Raw genomic sequence first — 18,062 nt, forward strand, 5'->3', positions numbered from 1 at the left:
GATGCTCACTGATCAGGAAGTCACTTAAGGGTGGTGCCACCAATTCCTTCCTTCTGGCAGGACCCAGTTGTCTTAATTTGATTCCCCCCAGATTCCAGCAAAATCCTACATGCCCATTTAGGTATCTTGTCCACTTTTCTATAACAACAACTATTTCTTATTGATATAAAACACACACACATATCTACTCTGGCTAATAATCCCTTTTGTGTTCAATATATTGCAAATATTTCTTCTGCCTGTAATTTTTGCCATCTAATTTTGTTTATGGTATTTTTTATTGTTCAGAAAGTTTCCATTTTTATCAGATGAAATTTCTTAATTTCCCATCACTGTGGCTCTTTGGAGTTTGTTTCTTGCTTATGAAGGCCTTCATCCAACCACTGTTTTTTCTGAAGATGAATGGACCTGTGCCTTATTCTAATACCATTACCTTTCTGTTGCTAAGATTTAAGTTCTTAATCCTCTTCACTTATGTTTCTGTGCATGGTGTGGTGTTGGAGTGTAATATTGTTTCATTCCAACACCTTTACTGAATGGTCCAGTCTTTTCTCCACTTTTCAGCAAACGTTGTCACAGAAAGATTCAAATATGAGTAGACACTACACACAGTGAGTCCCTGAATGTAGACTGTAGTCCCTTGCAGACTATTCTGAAAATGCACTCCCTATACAAAGCTAAATATATTGATATGTAACAAAGTTTATGTAGTTATTTCTTTACCTGTTTCCCACCTTGTTCCAGAAAGGATTGTGTGCAGGGTTTGCATTAGAAGTGGCCAGTGCAGTAGAGTGCTAGCTGGGCTTAGCTTGCATTACCTCAGTCCCTCAACTGAACTCTTGTGTGTCAGGTCCTGCCTTGGGGGGACTTGACCTGGACAGGCTCTCATTGCAGGGCTCTCTGCTTGGCTCCCTGGAGTATGCAGTGAGAGCATGGAAAAAGTCACAGGAAAAGAGTGAAAATATGTCCTTGACTGTCATTGGGTGAAGCAAGTAGGGGGAGGAGAGAGGGGCCCAGCAGTTTCCTTTTCATTTTGCCACATGGGGCTTTAAGGAGGCAGAAAAGCTCAGAGCATGTCACTCGGATCCAGGAGGCAGAAAAGAAAAAGAGCACAGAGTGAGGCAGAGCCCCTCCCAACCGAGGGCAGAGAACAGCCCGGGAATGCCTTCCTGCCCGGGGGCTAGCTGCACCTGCTATATTTGGGGTCAGTCTCCTGGAGGCAGTGCCTCTGCAGGATTCACCCAGGGAATTCCTGGGAATTTCCACCCACTTCCTCTCCTCCAAATGGCTGCAAGAGGCTTTTCACTCTGATGGCATCTGTGTTTGCATTTGGGTTTAGGATAGTTAAGTTACCCAGGCTTCTTGGAGAATCCACAGCCATCAGCATCTTTTTAGGAATGCAAGTGAAATTTCCTTGTATGTGCTATTTGTGTGTGTGTGTGTGTGTGTATGTGTGTGTGCTGTTTTATTGTTGTATTTTTAAAAAATAACCATGTTGAAGATTTGAGAGCCATGACTCAGTACTAACTGCAGATATATAAGGAAAGGAGAAATAGTCTCGCAGACAAATGCGTGTAATTGATGAGACTAGTTGTGCTTCCGTGAAAATGTGTCCTGTAGGGCCCCAAGGGGGAGGGAGCAAACAGCTTCCAATTCGCATCAGGAGGAGGAGAGAGGTGAGGTCAGGAAGGGGGCTCTGGAGAGGTGATCTGGTCATGGTTCTCACTTCCGCTGTCCCTGCCAGGGAGGTGCTCACCCTCCATTTCCTGCCTGAGCAAACCCTTTCCTGGTAAATTTCACCCTTTGTTGCAAGACTGCCTAGCAGACCTCATCTGCACTCTGCCATAGCCCTTGGAACATCTGAACCCGTCACAGAGCCCCCACTCTCCAAGCCTACAAGACAGAGAGAGGTGATCATGAGGTGAAGGGACATCGCCCTGACCCCTTGCTTCCAGGACCCCTCTGGCATCAATGGAGGGAGCCTGAGCTGTGAGACAGACACAGATCAGGAGCTCCGCAGGGGAGTCAGTGATATGGGTGGAAGGGAGGGGCCCAGGAGACGGCTGTTTCATGACCAGGCTGGGTAGGGCTCTGCATTAAAGGTCACAAAAGTTAACAATAATACATAAGTGTGAGATCCTAACGCTGTGCAGAAACTCTGTAAATTCCACAGCAGCCCCCTGAAGTTTGTATTATTGCCTCCATTTTACAGATGATGAAACTGGGGTGCAGCGAAGCTCAGAGGCTAAGTTTTGAATTCAGATCCACATCCTCCCTCCACAAGTTCCTCCCACTCTACTGCGCACACGGACTGCAGTGTTAGATTTCAGAGCGGCGGTTCTCAGCCTTCCCCGTGCTCCCGCATTGTCTGCATTCCAAGGCTAGCCCATCAGAAACTCCCCAGATTTCACACGAGGATTCCTCCCCCGAGAGGCCAAGAGGGAGCCGTGTCCCCACCTCTGCACCCCTCTGCAGGGAGGCCCACCTGTCAGAGTTAGGAGGGGATGCATGCCTCGTTGAAGCTCCCCTGAAATTCTCAACTGTCCTCCAAGCCACTTGAGAAGCACTGATTCAGTTAAGCCAGTAGCCAGGGTGGCATAATTTCTACCTACATAACTGCCATTTCCCTTCCCAGGGACAATTTTGGATTAACACCAGGCCCTCCCCTCTGCAAACTTTTATTCCTTGATTCCTTTTAATGTGGAATTTTATCAAAGGACTACACTTTTCATTTAGTACACCAGGATCCAGGGCCAGTGGAGGTATAGACGGTGGGATAAGAGGAGACAGGGGGGCTCTGGGGTCACTCGGGGACAGAAAGGGAAGCATTTAAAGACTGGAAAAGGTGTGAACTGGGTTGGGGAGAGGCTCTGCCTCAGTGACGAGAGGACAGAAGGACCCGCAGCAGATGGTGATGGTGTTCCAGTCATGGCTCATCTGTCTGCCCTGGAGGATTCCTGCAGCCACCGGATCACCATGCTGCTGATGGCTCCATGCTGCTGACGGCTTCCGGTGCCTCTCGGCCTGAGGGCACCCTCTGTCCACGGGCATAGGCTGACTCCAGAGATCAGGCAGGAAGGAATTGGGAAGTAGAAAATACCCCAGAAAGTCTCTCAGCCCGGGAGGGATGGGAGCTAGTGAACAGAAACCTCAGTGTTCTCTGCCTCAGTGAGAAATTCTGAGGTGTGTTCTGTACTGGTTCCCAGAGGTCCCAACGTGATTGAGTCCCACTCACTCACAGAGGTGACGTGTAGTCAACACCTCCTGAATTGTCTTCTTTTCCTTCTCTGTCTCACTTCCCTCATCGCTCTTTCCTGCTTCCGGGGATCCCTGCCCACATAAGCCACCAGCACCCAGGTTTTTGCCTTGGGATCTGATCTGGGGAGACCCAAATGATGACAGGCATGTGTCAACATTTTCAGTCCAGGCCCTCTCTCAAGCTTCCATTCCACACACCAGGTACCCCCACGACACCCCATCACACCCCGACCAGACTCCACATCTTACTGTAGGAACGAACTTCTCCTCCTCCATCTGCCAAGTCAGATAAATGGCATGGAGGGTCTTTTCTAGACTATCACCTCGTCCTGAGTGCTTAACTCCAGTGACCCAGTTTGGATAAAATGAAAACCAGAATCGGGCCTTTTACTCATGTATTGGGGGAGAAAGAGCTTTCCTTTCCAGCTGCAAGAAGTGCTGGCTGCCTTTTGTAGATATAAAGGTGGGTCCTGCTAAGAATGATGCCACTGGGGCCCCACTGTTATGTGTGGATGTCACCTCTTCATGGGCACCAGCCACTCACTACTGCATCTCTGCCTAGGGGCTTTCTCAAAAATCTCAGCAGGCTACGTTCCCTGAATGCCAGAGAATTAATGCTTCCTCCAAAGACAGTGGAATTGTGCCCTCGCCCCGCCCCTCGAGCAGGATAGCACTGAAGTGTGTGCCCGCTACGGTTCCAGACAGGTGCCCTCAGGGAGAGCGGTTCCAGGCCCCACCCTGGTCTTGCTGTCTTCGCTTCTCTGCTCGCTTCCCCACGCCCCTACTGGTACTCCCTGCACTTCCCAAATGACATTCAGATCCCTGCCTTGGGGTCTGCTTTCGGAGAGCCCAGATTAAAAGGTGACAACTCCAAAAATAGACATATAATGACAGAGTGGGGGAAAACTTATTCTTCATCATCCTTTGAACTCTCCATCAAGCGGTGCCTGGGGCGATGTGTAGTTTTATATTTTATGTTTTGCTTAAACAAATCTAATTTTGCGTGTGCGTCCGTTGTAACACTGAGTCTAATAGATATAGCTTAAGTCCTACAACAGCCAGTGAACATTCCAGATCTTTCACAATGCAGTTTTAGGTTCTGCAGCGTTCTCTCCAGCCCCCAGTCACAAAAGTCCTTTTTGTCCTTGCGAAAGCTAAAGCCATCCCCACCAGCTCGGCGCACCACTCCCTCCCCTGTTTGACCAAACACCGGCCATCCTGCAGGACTCTGTTCTGAAGCCTCCTTTGTCCCTCTTGCTGCTCTAAAGTCTCCTCCACTTTTCTGTGTAGGATATTCTTCCTCCTTCATGACCCTTTCCGTGTCCCTCTCACATTTGTAACAGGAAGAAATATCTGCTCACTCAGTTACCAGCTGTGTTAGACAGAGGCTTTGGGGGGCTGCTCTGCCTTTGTTTCTTGGTTTGGGTACCAGTTCCTCACCTGTGTTCACTTTGTGAACCTTACAGTAGGCTTCCAAGGTGTACACTCTCTGCCTGTATGCTGTATGTCAACAAGAGAGTGTGTTTAAAGATAAAATATCAAAAGTCCAAAGTCCTTCTGGCAAAGGGAAAGCTTTTGTCTGCCAAGGACTAGGATACATTTCTTTGTACAACTTTGGGGTTAGGAGATGGGTGACTGGTTCGCCTTGAAAGAGGAAGAAGAGTGCTGGTGCTTCCTTGAGTGGAGAGGCCATGGTGAGGAGGAGAGATGGAAGGCTGGCTGGGGAGCAGCTCTAACCCCATGATGTCACTGCTACCCAGCAACTCCAGATCTCAATGCATTACCTGAGCTGGAGGGTGCAGGAGTGGGTATTTTTGGGGGCTGTGATTCATGGGGTCGCAAAGAGTCGGACACGACTGAGTGACTGAACTGTACCTGTAAAGTGGCTGTAAACTGTAACTGCAAACTGTAAAGTGAAAGTTCCAGGTGTCTACTGACGGGATGAAATGTGATGGGCACACATGGTTCAGGAGCTGGCAGTAAAGAGATCCGAGAGAGAGTGAATTCTAGATTGAGCGTTCGTCACTGGGAGGATGCCGACTGTATGCGGCCACGAATTTGGGTGTAGAAGCAAGTTTGGTTCCTACCACTGGGGCCTGGGCATAATACAGTTGTCTCAGTAGGCCTTTTCTCCTTTATTGTTCTACCAGTTTCTTGAGGTTGAAGGCAGCAACTGGATGTATAGATCACTGGATGGATGGATGTTTGGAGTATGGATAGATGGAAAGATGGATGGGCAGATAGATCAGTTATCCTTGTAATGCCCTCTATTTCCTCAATTCTCAGCATGAAGAAGATACTCAATAAATTTCTCTTTGCATGAATTAATGGAAAATTGAAAAAGATGAGGGACTTGGGATTTCTTGGATAACCCAGAGCTCTTCGCAGGTGGCGTTGGTGGTAAAGAATCTGCCTGCCAATGCAGAAGACGCAGGTTTGATCCCTGGGTGGGGAAGATCCCCAAAGGAGGGCAGGACAACCCACTCCAGTATTCTTGCCTGGGAAATCCCGTGGACAGAGGAGCCTGGAGGGCTACCGTCCATGGGGTTGCAGGCTACAACTTAGCAACTTAGCATGCACACTCCTACTGTAGAAGCAGATGAACAGTACATATGAAGAATGCATTCTCCAGTTGAGAGCTAGGTTAAAATCTCAGTTTTACCACTTAGCACTATTTATGCAACCATGGACAAGTCGCACCTTCTTTGGACTTCGGTTTCCTTATCTACAGAAAAGATGCCTGAGGAAAGACATACTCTTATTAACTGTCAAGTGCTTTTTCAGCTTTCTTTGTTGGGAGGGTCATTTTCAGGACTTCCATTCTCAGATGACACAGCTAACCTGAATGGTATAAATTCTCTGTCCTTGAATGCCTCTCCCATCTGTTTGTTGGCTCTGGCGTAGCTATAACCTTCATCAAGAGTGTCAAAGTGCAAATGGTCATAGATTTAAATGCATGTGGAGGGGTAAGTGATTCAGGACACCCTCAGTTCCTACAAAGAGAACAGGCTTTCTTTGGTGGGAGGACGCTGGGATTTTCAGTGGGGTAGAGAGCGGACACAGGAAAGGGACGGGAGCCTCCAGTGGCTTTGTGTCAGACCCGCCAAAAAGGACACTCGTGCCTCCTTTGTTGAACTGTCACTGCTGCAGGTGGTTGTCGTGTGTGTTCCTGTCTCCTTGAAGTGGGCAGGTGTTACCTGAACTTTGGAGAGGAATACACTAGGTGGCTCAATGGGTAAAGAATCTGCCTGCAATGCAGGAGACTCAGGAGATGTGGGTTTGATCCCTGGGTCGGAAAGATCCCCTGGAGTAGGACGTGGCAACTCACTCCAGTATTCTTGCCTGGAGAATTCCATGGACAGAGGAGCCTCGTGGGCTGCAGTCCACTAGGTCGCAAAGAATCGGACACGACTGAAGCAACTGAACATGTACACACCCCAGGTGTGAAACGTGTCTTCTCAGAAGTAACCCTGCAAGAAGCATACCTGGGCCCCTCCTCTGAGCACCCCACTGTTGGGGGTGGTGATGTTTGCCAGATGTACCCCCTCAGCATCTCTGCAGTAGCCGCCCCCCTCCCCAGTAGCAGGCCATTACATTACCCTGCACATCAGGCCTCCTAACGTGGCCGTGGGTAAGAGTTCCCTAGCAGTTTTGTCGAAAGGCAGATCCTGGTTCAGAGGGTTGGGGCAGGGCCTGAGATCAGGCATTTCTGACAAGCTCCCCAGAGACTGATGAGACTGCTGGGTCATGGCCCCGACTTTGGTGATCAAGGCTACAGATCCTTGTTAAATTAATGAAAGAATATGTGACGAGCATAATCTATCAGATTTCTGTTGTGTCCATCATCAGCCCCAGGTCTTTCATCTACTAGGAGACTCTTACCTGTCTGCCCCTCCCAGGAAATTGCCGTTGTTACTTACAGCCAGCTGTCCGACCGGAAGCCAGGATCTGTGTCTTCAGCCTCGTGGTCCCATCTCTGCTTCTGGGCAGCAGTGGCCTGCCCCTGGCTCCCCCCACCCCCCGGCCTGTGCCCCATAACTCACCAGGTAGCATTTGATGTGAAGATGAAAGGCCCGGCATACCTGGGTGACGGCCCCACTCCTCCAGCTCCACTTCCTCAACATCAATCACTCCCACCCTCTCATCGATCCGGATTAAAAGCCAGGCTTTCAAACCCAGCTCTCACTGCAACAAATTCCAGTTCACAGCTGACCCCGTGGCCAGCTCTGCTGTCCCAAGGAAAGGTGGTAGGACCAGCCCAGTGGTCACTTCTTCCCTCTGGGGGCCACTCAGTGTCTAGGCGACTGGCGTTCCCTTCCTGAGACCCCTGGCGCTGCACGGGGTGTGTCTGGGAATGGGAGGGGGAGGACCCTGAGCGTCCTCAGGTGTGCTGGGCAGCCCACTGCCTGCCTGCCAGGTGGTCGGTCTCAGGGCGGCCTCCTGGCACACGTTCTGTTCCCAGTCCCTGGGAGATGGGATTTGTTACCTGTGAGTCGTGCTGTGCTGAGCTTAGTCGCTCAGTCATGTCCTAGTCTTTGCGACCCCATGGGCTGGGGTTTTACCTTCCAAGTTCCCTCTGCTGCATTCTCCTGGGTATGGGGAGTGCTCTCTTTCTGGAAGACTTTGGTGCCCTCTGAACACAACTGAGAATTCCTGAGGACATTTGGAATCAGCAATTCGACTCATATTTATTGAGCATCTAATAACTCGTTTGAAAAGACCCTGATGCTGGAAAAGATTGAAGGGGAAAGGAGAAGCGGGTGGCAGAGGATGAGACAGTCAGACAGCATCACAACTCAGTGGACATGAATTTGGGCAAGTTATGGGAGACAGTGAAAGACAGGGGAAGCCTGATGGGCTACAGTCCAGGGGGTCACAAAGAGTCAGACACAGCTTAGCAGCTGGACAACAACACAAGTCCCAAGGACAGCCACACTGCTGAGGTGACGTGGCCAACGACACAGGCGCCCCTGCGGTCCTAGAGCAGATGTTCTTCTGGGCCAGGAGAGGAAACAAACAAGTCAGTAAATAATCAATATCTTTTCAGATAGTGACAGAGCTGCAGAGACAAACAAGGAGACGCAACACAGGGACTTCAGGGGGTCAGGAGACACCTTCACAAAGAGGTGACCTTTGAATCAGTACCCAAACAATGAGGAGCCAGCCACGCGGAGCCCTGGATGCAAAACAGAGCGTGTCACCAACCAAGGGAAGGAAGAGGCAGGAAGACACTTTGAATCCTCCAGGATGAGAGAGAAGAACAGGAGGGTTGGAGCATGGGAGTGAGGGAGGTGGGTCTGAAGAGGCAGGAACAACACATCAAGTAGGACCTTGTGGTCTTCTCTAATGCAGTGAGAATCCCCAGGGGTATTTAGGTTGGGAGAAACATGATGGGACTTAATGTTTTAAAGAACACACTGGCTGCCTTGTGCAGAAAGAACAGAGCCGGTGGGGCACAAAAACCAATCAGAGGGCCATTCCCAGGAGATCTGATGGCGGCTTGAAAAAAGGGCAGTGGGTGGAGTTAGAAATGTAGACAAAGAACCTCACTGAAACCTCCACTGGGTGGCAGCTTTACCACCCTACCCCCTACAAACTCTGCAAAGATGCCCAAGTGCCGGAAGTTATCGGCCCTAGTCCCAGGCACCCTAGAAGCTGGAAGCTCCTCCTGGCACTCTGGCTCCATGAGACTGTCCCCCACCATCTGAGTGCAAAAATTCCAACCTCTGGCCATAAGGCACCTTTCTACTGACTTCTGCTACTTAGATCAGGAACAGCCAATAAATAAGCCTCAATGTGCTTTATTTGTGGGACTTCCCTGGTAACTCAGACGGTAAAGAATCCGCCTGCAGTGCAGGAGATGCGGGTTCAGTCCCTGGGTGGGAGATCCCCTGGAGAAGGGAATGGCTACCCAGCCCAGTATTCTTGGCTAGAGAATTCCATGGACAGAGGAGCCAGGTGGGCTTCAGTCCATGGGGTCGCAGAATCGGACACAACTGAGCAACTAGCACTTTCATTTTCACTAAATATTTTGTCTCCATCTTCAACTGCCTAAAGTGTGTAGCTGAATGGGAGCCTGCTACTTCCTAAAATGTATTCAGTCCAGTGTTTCAGGTCTGGACCCTCAAGGTGAAGTTTCTGAGTGGAGAGCTGCTTGACTGTCTTTATCCCTTTATTGCGCCGTGTGACCGAAACCAGTGTTTGCTGACAGCACGTCATCTGTGTCCCTGCCCTTTGTGACCACTGGGCTCAGCGATGCCACTGTCATTTACAGAGACCAAACCCCACTCCAGGTTTCTCTGGGTGAGGTATTCATCATGAATGTAAGAAAGTTGTAAGGGAGTGGGCCTGGGACCGCTTGTATTCCTGCATTCTCTGATAGCTTTTTCTCTTGCTACTTCAGGATGAATTCTAAAGGGCCAGGGAGATAACAGAAACTCTAAAACAGAATTGTTGCGCCCACACAAGGGGGAGTTTTTGTGGCTGTTTAGTCACTCAGTCATGTCAGACACTTTGCGACCACGTGGACCATAGCCCTCTAAGCTCCTCTGTCCGTGGGATTTCCCAGGCAAGAATACTAGAATGGGTTCCTCCTCCAGGTGATCTTCCCAACCCAGGAATTCAACCCTTGTCTCCCGCTCTGCAGGCAGATTCTTTACTCCTCAGCCACTGGGGAAGCCCAGCAAGGGGGAATGGAAGTGTTTCAAGCTATGGAAGCCTTATCTGAACTGTAGTTAACTCACTTGAATGTTGATAAAGGAACTAGTGAGAAAGATGGGATTTCCTGGAATTCTTGACAATCTTCCTCTATTGTATAGACTGTTAGTTCTGGGAGGAACGAACAAGCTTGCTTCTTTCATTTCAAGGAAGAGGAAACAGAAGCCCAGGGAGAGAAAGGAGCGTGCACAAAGTGAAACAAATTGGTGTCTGTCTCGGCCAAGTGTACTCCCTGAAGCAGAACCTGGGGCCTGGGCTTGCTTGGCAGCTGCATGATTTGGGAGATTGGTCCTAAGGAACAGGAGTGGAGTGCCGGGAAAAGGGAAGGCGAGAAGGAAAGGACACCAGCTTCTGTCCCTAGTGGTCAAGGCTTTCACCGTGGGAGGCTCACTCCCTGTACTCCTGGCTGTGGGCAGCAGAGCAGCTGACCCAGGACAGGCAGGTGGGATGGACCCATTGCTGTCCTGATGGTGAGGTGCCCCAGTGTTTCTGACCATCACTGACCGATGAGGAAGCCGTGGCCACTGGCCGTGAGCATAGGGTGAAAGGCAGCTTAGAATATGGAATTCAAATGCACAAGTATTAATGCTTGTTGTGAAATACTGCTTTTCAAATAGGACTGCCAGAATTCCAGACTATGGAAAGACAGAATACGCATGTAACAATACACAAGAAAGTCAAAATGGACAGTTTCAGCCCTGACTCACTCAGTATCTCACATATGCAGCTACTCACCGCTGCTCACTTGCGGGGCACACTGCCCAGGGTTAACACTTCACATGCCAAGACAGAGCAATCCTTTTTTGTTCTTTCTCTCTCTGTCTTATTTTTTAAAAAACGATTCGAATGCCCTGGAGCTGCTAGTTTTTTCTTTATTTTGGCTGTGCTGGGTCTTATTTGCTGCATGCGGGCCTTCTCCAGTTGCAGCGAGTGGGGGCTACGCTCTAGCTGTGGTGTGCAGGCTTCTCGTTATTGTGGAACAGAGACTCTAGAGCATAGGGTCAGCAGTCTTGGTCCAGAGGCTCAGTTACTCGGCAGCATGTGGAATCTTCCATTCAACCTGTGTCCCCTGTATTGGCAAGCAGATGCTCAACCATTGGACCACCAGGGAAGTCCCTTTCTCATTCTTTTCACTGATCACTCAGGGTACGGGGCCGATAGCCCAAGTGAGCCGCAGCAGAGTTCCGCAAGCCCTCCAACTTTCTCAGCTCCTAGCCCTCCTCATTGGGTTAAGGATCCTCTCTCACCGTCACCTTGGGAAACGTCTACACAGAATAAACAAAAATGAAACTCCCTTAGAGAAGTCACAAGCCTTTCCCTCAAACACCCACATTTTTATCATGATTGGGTGACATTCTTAAACACTCAGAATTTATCATCTTCAACTCACGGTTGTATCATAGGAATATCTGTAAACTTTTTAGGGATGAGCAGTGTCCTTTTGCTTCACAGCTAATGGAGACTTCACTTTTGTCAACCAGAGGGCACAGCTGACCTTATCCACTCTTCTCATTTTTCACCTGTCTCAAGACCTAAAATAACAACAGCCAGCTTAAACTACTCCATCTTCTGCCAGCTTCGACCATGAGAAAGTTTCTTTCTGTTTCTGAACTAAACCCTTTGACCTGGTTCTAACTCTTGGGGCTACACAGGAAAACCCCAGCCCTTTGGTAGCCTTTTTCATGTCTGATGGCAACTGCTGTGTTCTTTTGTTATTCTAGACTTACTTTCTTCTAAAGACACAATAACCTACCACGGTACCAACCTCTCCTTGAAATTCAATGCTAGAATTGTCTCAAAGAAATAGACGGTTTAATGAAGGTGATCTTAAATATATTATATCATAAATATGAATTCAGAGAGGACTTCCTATGTCCTTATTCCACCGCTACACTCCAATGCAAATGGAGACGTGGGATATCGTTTTGATGACATTGTGTGGTTAGGTGTCTGTGGAGCTGGTTTATAGTTCATGGTCCTTTATGGTACAGTTTTGAATAATGCAGCTAATCCTAAAATGTTATTAAAACATCAGATTAGCCTCTGGGACAGTACAAGGTGACCTGGTCAGTTGTAGCACAGAATCCTGAATGCATAAAAATAAATAATTAAAAAAGATCCAAGGATCTATATCAAACTCTCCTCTTTCTTTTAGGAGGTGTCAAATTCACATATTTATTTATTGACCTGAGCCTTGCCCAGTTATAAGAAAATGTTTTGCAGCAACTTACATAAATATATACATGATTTCAAATCATGTCAGTGAGACAAAGGGAGAAATCAGAAGTACCCGCAGGTGGGTCGCACACAGTGAGAGTCCAAAGGTCCAGTGCAGCTGATAGACCCTATGCAAATTGCATGGATTTGGATCCAGATATCTGAGGTCAAAGGAAAACTGAACTAAATTGAAGATAGTGTTGTTATAAAGGAAGTGGACAGATTTGAGTTATGAACTTGAGGGAAAGCCAGTGAGACCTGCCAATGAATTGTGTGCAGGGTATGAGGGAAAAAGAAGAACTGAAATTAACCACGTTCTTGGCATCATAAACCCCATGGAGGGTGGTGACATGGAGTACCATGGAGAGAGATAGAATAGAATAATTATATACATAGTTGTAGAAATCCCAGTAGGGCACTATGGATAGAGAAGGAAACCTAGGAAACTTCAGGAGGCCTTTGTAAGTCAATGATAGCTCAAGAAAGCTATTGGAACATTATTCAATGAAGCAGTCTTGCTTAATTATAAAACTATAAACAAAACCACAAGATATGCCCGGGCCACTAGATGGAGGAAAAGTCACCACCCTTCTACTAATATGATAATCCTAGTTTGACCTCATGAAAGTGAAAAGTGAAGTCACTCAATCGTGTCTGACTCTTTGTGACCCCATGGACTGTAGCCTACCAGGCTCCTCCGTCCATGGGATTTTCCAGGCAAGAATACTGAAGTGTGTTGCCATTTCCTTCTCCAGGGTATCTTCCCGACCCAGGGATCGAACCCAGGTCTATTTCCTGCCTAGTATAAAGCAGGAGCTAGTGAAGGCGGTGCTAATGCTGTGTGCCTTAGTGTCTGCATCTATCTCTACCTGAAGAAGGCGGTCTTTTCCCCTCCCCTTTTCCCGTTATAAATTGTAGCCCACTCAGTCTTCAGGGCAGAGCTGCCTTGCCTGCCCATTTGCATCTCTTACAAGCACCCTCTGTTAACAAATCTACTTCTTGCCTATCACCTTGCCTCTTGCTGAATCCCTTCTGCTCTGAGACACAAAGAACCTGAACCTCAGTAAGTCCAGACATCAGGTGAGTGATTCTAATTAAAGATTGTGGGTTCAAGTCGCAAACTGGGTTTTGGCTGGGTTTGAGTCCTAGCCATGTGGGTTTGAGTCCCAAGCAGGGTTTTGGCCGGGTTTGAGTCCCAGCCACATGGGTTTGAGTCCCAAACTGGGTTGTGGCTGGGTTTGAGTCCCAGCATGTGGGTTCAAGTCTCAATCTGGTAAATGGTCTCACCATGGCTATGACTTAGAGGGGACAGTTGTGAGTAGGATTGGGAGGGGGGCTCACCTCTGGTTGTCTTTGAACACGTGAAGTTTGAGATGTCTAATAGACAAGGATGTGAAGGTGCTGAGGTGATGGTTGAGTATATGAGTCTAAAACTCAGAGGAAATATCAGGTCTGTTGATTAAAATGTGCATGTTGTCAACACATGCATTTTATTTGCATGCTTGAAGCTGGAGGAGACCACCAATAGAGAGGGATCAAAGAAACAGCCTTGGTCACTCCAACTTTTAGAGATCAGGAAAGAAGCTGGCAGCCAATTAAGGAGACTGGGAAAGTGTGGGTGGGAGAATAAGAAAAGAGAGTGTTATCTCAGTATCAGAAGTCCGCTGTCAGACAGGGGAGCAGTGAATTGGATCAGGTGCCACCAAGAGGTTGGGTGAGGACAGAAAATTGACCTTCAGTTTGGCAAGATGTAGGTCAAAGGCAACCTTAGTAAAAGTGCTGTTGGTGAGGGCAGATGAGACTAAAATGTGGCTGGAGCGACTGAGGTGAAAATGGGAGGCAAGGAATTTGAAAGATTTGTTTATACTCAAATATTTCAGTGACTTTAGCTGTGACTGGGAACAGAGAGATAGGAAAGCTGAAAAAACATGCCAGATCAAGAGGGTTTTATTCAAGGAGGGAGATTTTAAGATAGAATACATGTGATGCCTAATTGAAAGGGAGAGAGTGTCAGCGCAGGACAGAAAGGGGATAATCCCAGTATGCAAATCCTCGAGTTTAGAGGGAGGTGTGAAAGGGAAAGTTGCTCAGTTGCATCCGACTCTTTGCAACCCCATGGACTGACCGTACAGTCCATGGAATTCTCCAGGCCAGAATACTGGAGTGGGTAGCCTATCCTTCTCCAGTGGATCTTCCCAACCCAGGAATCGAACTGGAGTCCCCTGCATTGCAGGTGGGTTCTTTACCAACTGAGCTATCAGCAAAACCCCAGAGAGGGATGGGATGCAAGGTTAAATTCAGGACTTAGAAAGGGACACAAGTTTTCCGACATCACAATGAGGTACAAATACAGACCATATGGGAGACCAAAAGGTGCAAAGACAAGGTCCTCTAGCGCTAATTAAAGCTTTTCTCTATGAAGTCGGAATTGAGGTTCTGCCTGAGGCTTAGGGGTGACTAGCTTCTGGAGTCTCGAGAAGTAAAGCATCTGTTTGTGGGGGTGGAAATGTACATTTACTGGGGAAGAGTAGTAGAAGTGTCTGGAAGGGTGGCATGCCCTTGTGAGGTCTAAGGTCATAAATTTAAAGTGATACGATTTTCTCCAGTAATATTGAGCTTCTTGGGCACAAACATAGTTTAAGCAGAAAACTGGGCTTCACCAGATTGTTTTTCCAGGAGTCATTATGAAGGGAGAGAGAGAGAAAGAGTTTACAGGGGGTGATCATACCGTGCTTTCTGTGTCACCTGAGTGGGTCAGGAGCGAAGGATGGTGACAGAAGGCAAAGACTTAGAAGTTTCAGGAAAGTCAGATATTTTCTGCCATGAGAGAACCAGGACAATGAGACAGAAGGAAAAGTGATGCTGATCAGACAGGGTGTTCACCGTGGAGAATTTGGTCCTGATTCTTTTGTTATAGAATACAAATTCTAGACTAGAAAAAGACCATGTGAGTTGTGTGGCTGAGGTTTAGTGACAAAGAAATCAACAAAATTCACAGCTGTCTGAAAAGGCATGGACTTAATAGAAACAATAAAAATTCAAGATAAAATGCTAAATGATCTCAGCATGGGAGGTTACTGCAGTGGGATGGAAGGGGGATAGCACAGAGACTAGAGAAATAAACATATGCCAAAGTTATGTTCTTATTTGGAAAGAGGATATAAACAGTTATTAACTTTAAATATGGATAGAAAAAAATATGATGGAATATTTTTACTTGCAAAGTAAAGGTAACTACTAGAAGATGAGAAGTAATATATAAGTTCTCAAGTCATTAAATTGGAAAAGGATCAAATAAAATGCAGTCAGTCCACTAAAAACCAGAATCAGGGGGAAAGAGAACACATACGATGTTAAAATATAAAACTAAAATAAGATGGCAGGAATAAGTTTGTAATTGTGTCTTTCAGATTTTTATCTTGTCCATTTTTTTCCTTGATCAGATTTGCCAGAGGTTGATCATTTTGTTGGTCTTTTCAAGTCTAAGGTTTATTGGTTACTCTTTCATTTTCTAGCCTTTAATTTCTCCTTTTATCTTTATCAAATTCCCTGACTTCTTTAGAACTATCCTGTAGAGCTGTTAGGTAATCTTCTGGGTCGTGTGCTTTGTCATGCTCACTACTGCCTTCACATCAAGTCTAGCTCCCCACGTGGCTGCAAGATGACGACTGCTGACCTTGGAGACGATCTGCTTCCTGTTCATAACCACCAGGAGAAAGTGAAAACATCCGGTGTTTCCTTTTGGCTTCAAAATTTATTTATTTTTATAACTTTTTAATTGAAGTATTGTTGATTTATAGAACTGTGTTAGTTTCAGGCATACAGCACAGTGACTCATATATCTATGTATATATGAAGAAAAGTTATGACCAACCCAGATAGCATATTCAAAAGCAGAGACATTACTTTGCCGACTAAGGTCCGTCTAGTCAAGGCTATGGTTTTTCCTGTGGTCATGTATGGATGTGAGAGTTGGACTGTGAAGAAGGCTGAGCGCTGAAGAATTGATGCTTTTGAACTGTGGTGTTTGAGAAGACTCTTGAGAGTCCCTTGGACTGCAAGGAGATCCAACCAGTCCATTCTGAAGGAGATCAGCCCTGGGATTTCTTTGCAGGGAATGATGCTAAAGCTGAAACTCCAGTACTTTGGCCACCTCACGTGAAGAGTTGACTCACTGGAAAAGACTCTGATGCTGGGAGGGATTGGGGGCAGGAGGAGAAGGGGATGACAGAGGATGAGATGGCTGGATGGCATCAAGGACTCGATGGACGTGAGTCTGAGTGAACTCCAGGAGTTGGTGATGGACAGGGAGGCCTGGTGTGCTGCGATTCATGGGGTCGCAAAGAGTCGGACACAACTGAGCAACTGAACTGAACTGATACATACATACATATATATATATACACGAATGTATATTTTTATTTAGTAAAATTAGGGTGAATTTATTGATTTTACAGCTATAAATGATGCCATCCAAAACTGGGATAAATCATTTCATGTGTATATGGAAGTTTCCTTAAAGCAAGGGTGTAACTTATCAAAATCTTGTAGAGATGACATGTATCACCAGCCTGATTGGTTATAAAAATTTACATTATTTAAATGCACTAACCAAGTAAATCTTCCTTCATACCAAGGGTGTGGATATCACTGTATCACAGAAGATGAATGCTGTATAAGAGCTGCATGTGTTTTTTATATATATGTATATATATATATATACATATATTTCAGATTATTTTCCCTTATACCTTATTACAAAATATTGAGGATGGTGCCCTATACTATGCAATAAGTCCTTATTGGTTGTATATGTTATATACAGTAGTATGTGTATGTTAATCCCAACCTCCTAATTTATCCCCCTAACACCTTTCCCCTTTGGAAACCATAGGTTTATTTTTTATCTCTGTGAGTCTCTTTCTGTTCTGTAAATAAATTCATTTGTATAATCTTTTTAGATTCCATATACAAACTGTATCATATGATATTTGTCTTCTTCTGTCTGGCTCACTTAATGTGATCATCTCCAGGCTCATTCATGTTGCTGCGAATGGCATTATTTCATTGATTTTATGGCCGAGTAATATTCCACATCTTCCTGATCCATCTGTCTGTGGATGGACATTTAGGTTGCTTCCATGTCTTACCTGTTGTAAATAGTAGTGCGTGTATCTTTTCACAGCATGATTTTCTCCAGATATATGCCCAGGAATGAGATTTCCAGATCACACAGTGGCTTTATTTGTAGTTTTTTAACGAACCTCCATACTGTTCTCCATAGTGGCTGTACCAACTTACATTACCACCAATAGTGTAGGTTCCTTTTTCTCCACACCCTCTCCAATATTTATTATTTATGGACTTTCTGATGATGGCTGTTCTGACTAGTAAGAGATGATACTTCATTGTAATTTTGATTTGCGTTTCTTTAATAGTTAGTCATGCTGTGTATCTTTTCATGTGTTTGGTCATCTGTATATCTTCTTTGGAGAAATGTCTATTTAGCTCTTCTGTCCCTTTTTTTTTAATTGGGTTGTTTGTTTTTTTGGTATTGAGTTGTATAAGCTGTATATGCTGCTGCTGCTGCTGCTGCTATTAAGTCACTTCAATTATGTCCAACTCTGTGCAACCCCATGGACAGCAGCCCACCAGGCTCCTCTGCCCACAGAATTCTCCAGGCAGGAATACTGGAGTAGCTTGCCATTTCCTTCTCCTAAGCTGTGTATGTTGGAGATTAATCCCTTATCCAAGTTGCATCCTGTGCAAATATTTTCTTCGATTCTCTGGGTTGTCTTTTCATTTTGTTTAGGTTTGCTTTGCTGTGCAAAAGCCTGTAAAGTTTAGTTAGATCTTATTTGGTTTATTTT

The 18,062-nt window shown here is 46.4% G+C and overlaps 1 long non-coding RNA gene across 1 annotated transcript in view; it reads left to right on the forward strand.

Moving 5' to 3' along the window:
- Positions 1-16,828, forward strand: part of LOC138424222 (uncharacterized) — a 151,015-nt gene extending 134,187 nt beyond the window's left edge. The window contains exon 3 of the long non-coding RNA XR_011250697.1: positions 15,755-16,828. This is a non-coding gene — a long non-coding RNA (uncharacterized lncRNA). The remainder of the gene's footprint in view (positions 1-15,754) is intronic.
- The last annotated feature ends 1,234 nt before the right edge of the window (positions 16,829-18,062 follow it).

Source organism: Ovis canadensis, chromosome 19 (genome assembly GCF_042477335.2).
Source record: "Ovis canadensis isolate MfBH-ARS-UI-01 breed Bighorn chromosome 19, ARS-UI_OviCan_v2, whole genome shotgun sequence".
Classification (NCBI taxonomy): Eukaryota; Metazoa; Chordata; class Mammalia; order Artiodactyla; family Bovidae; genus Ovis; species Ovis canadensis.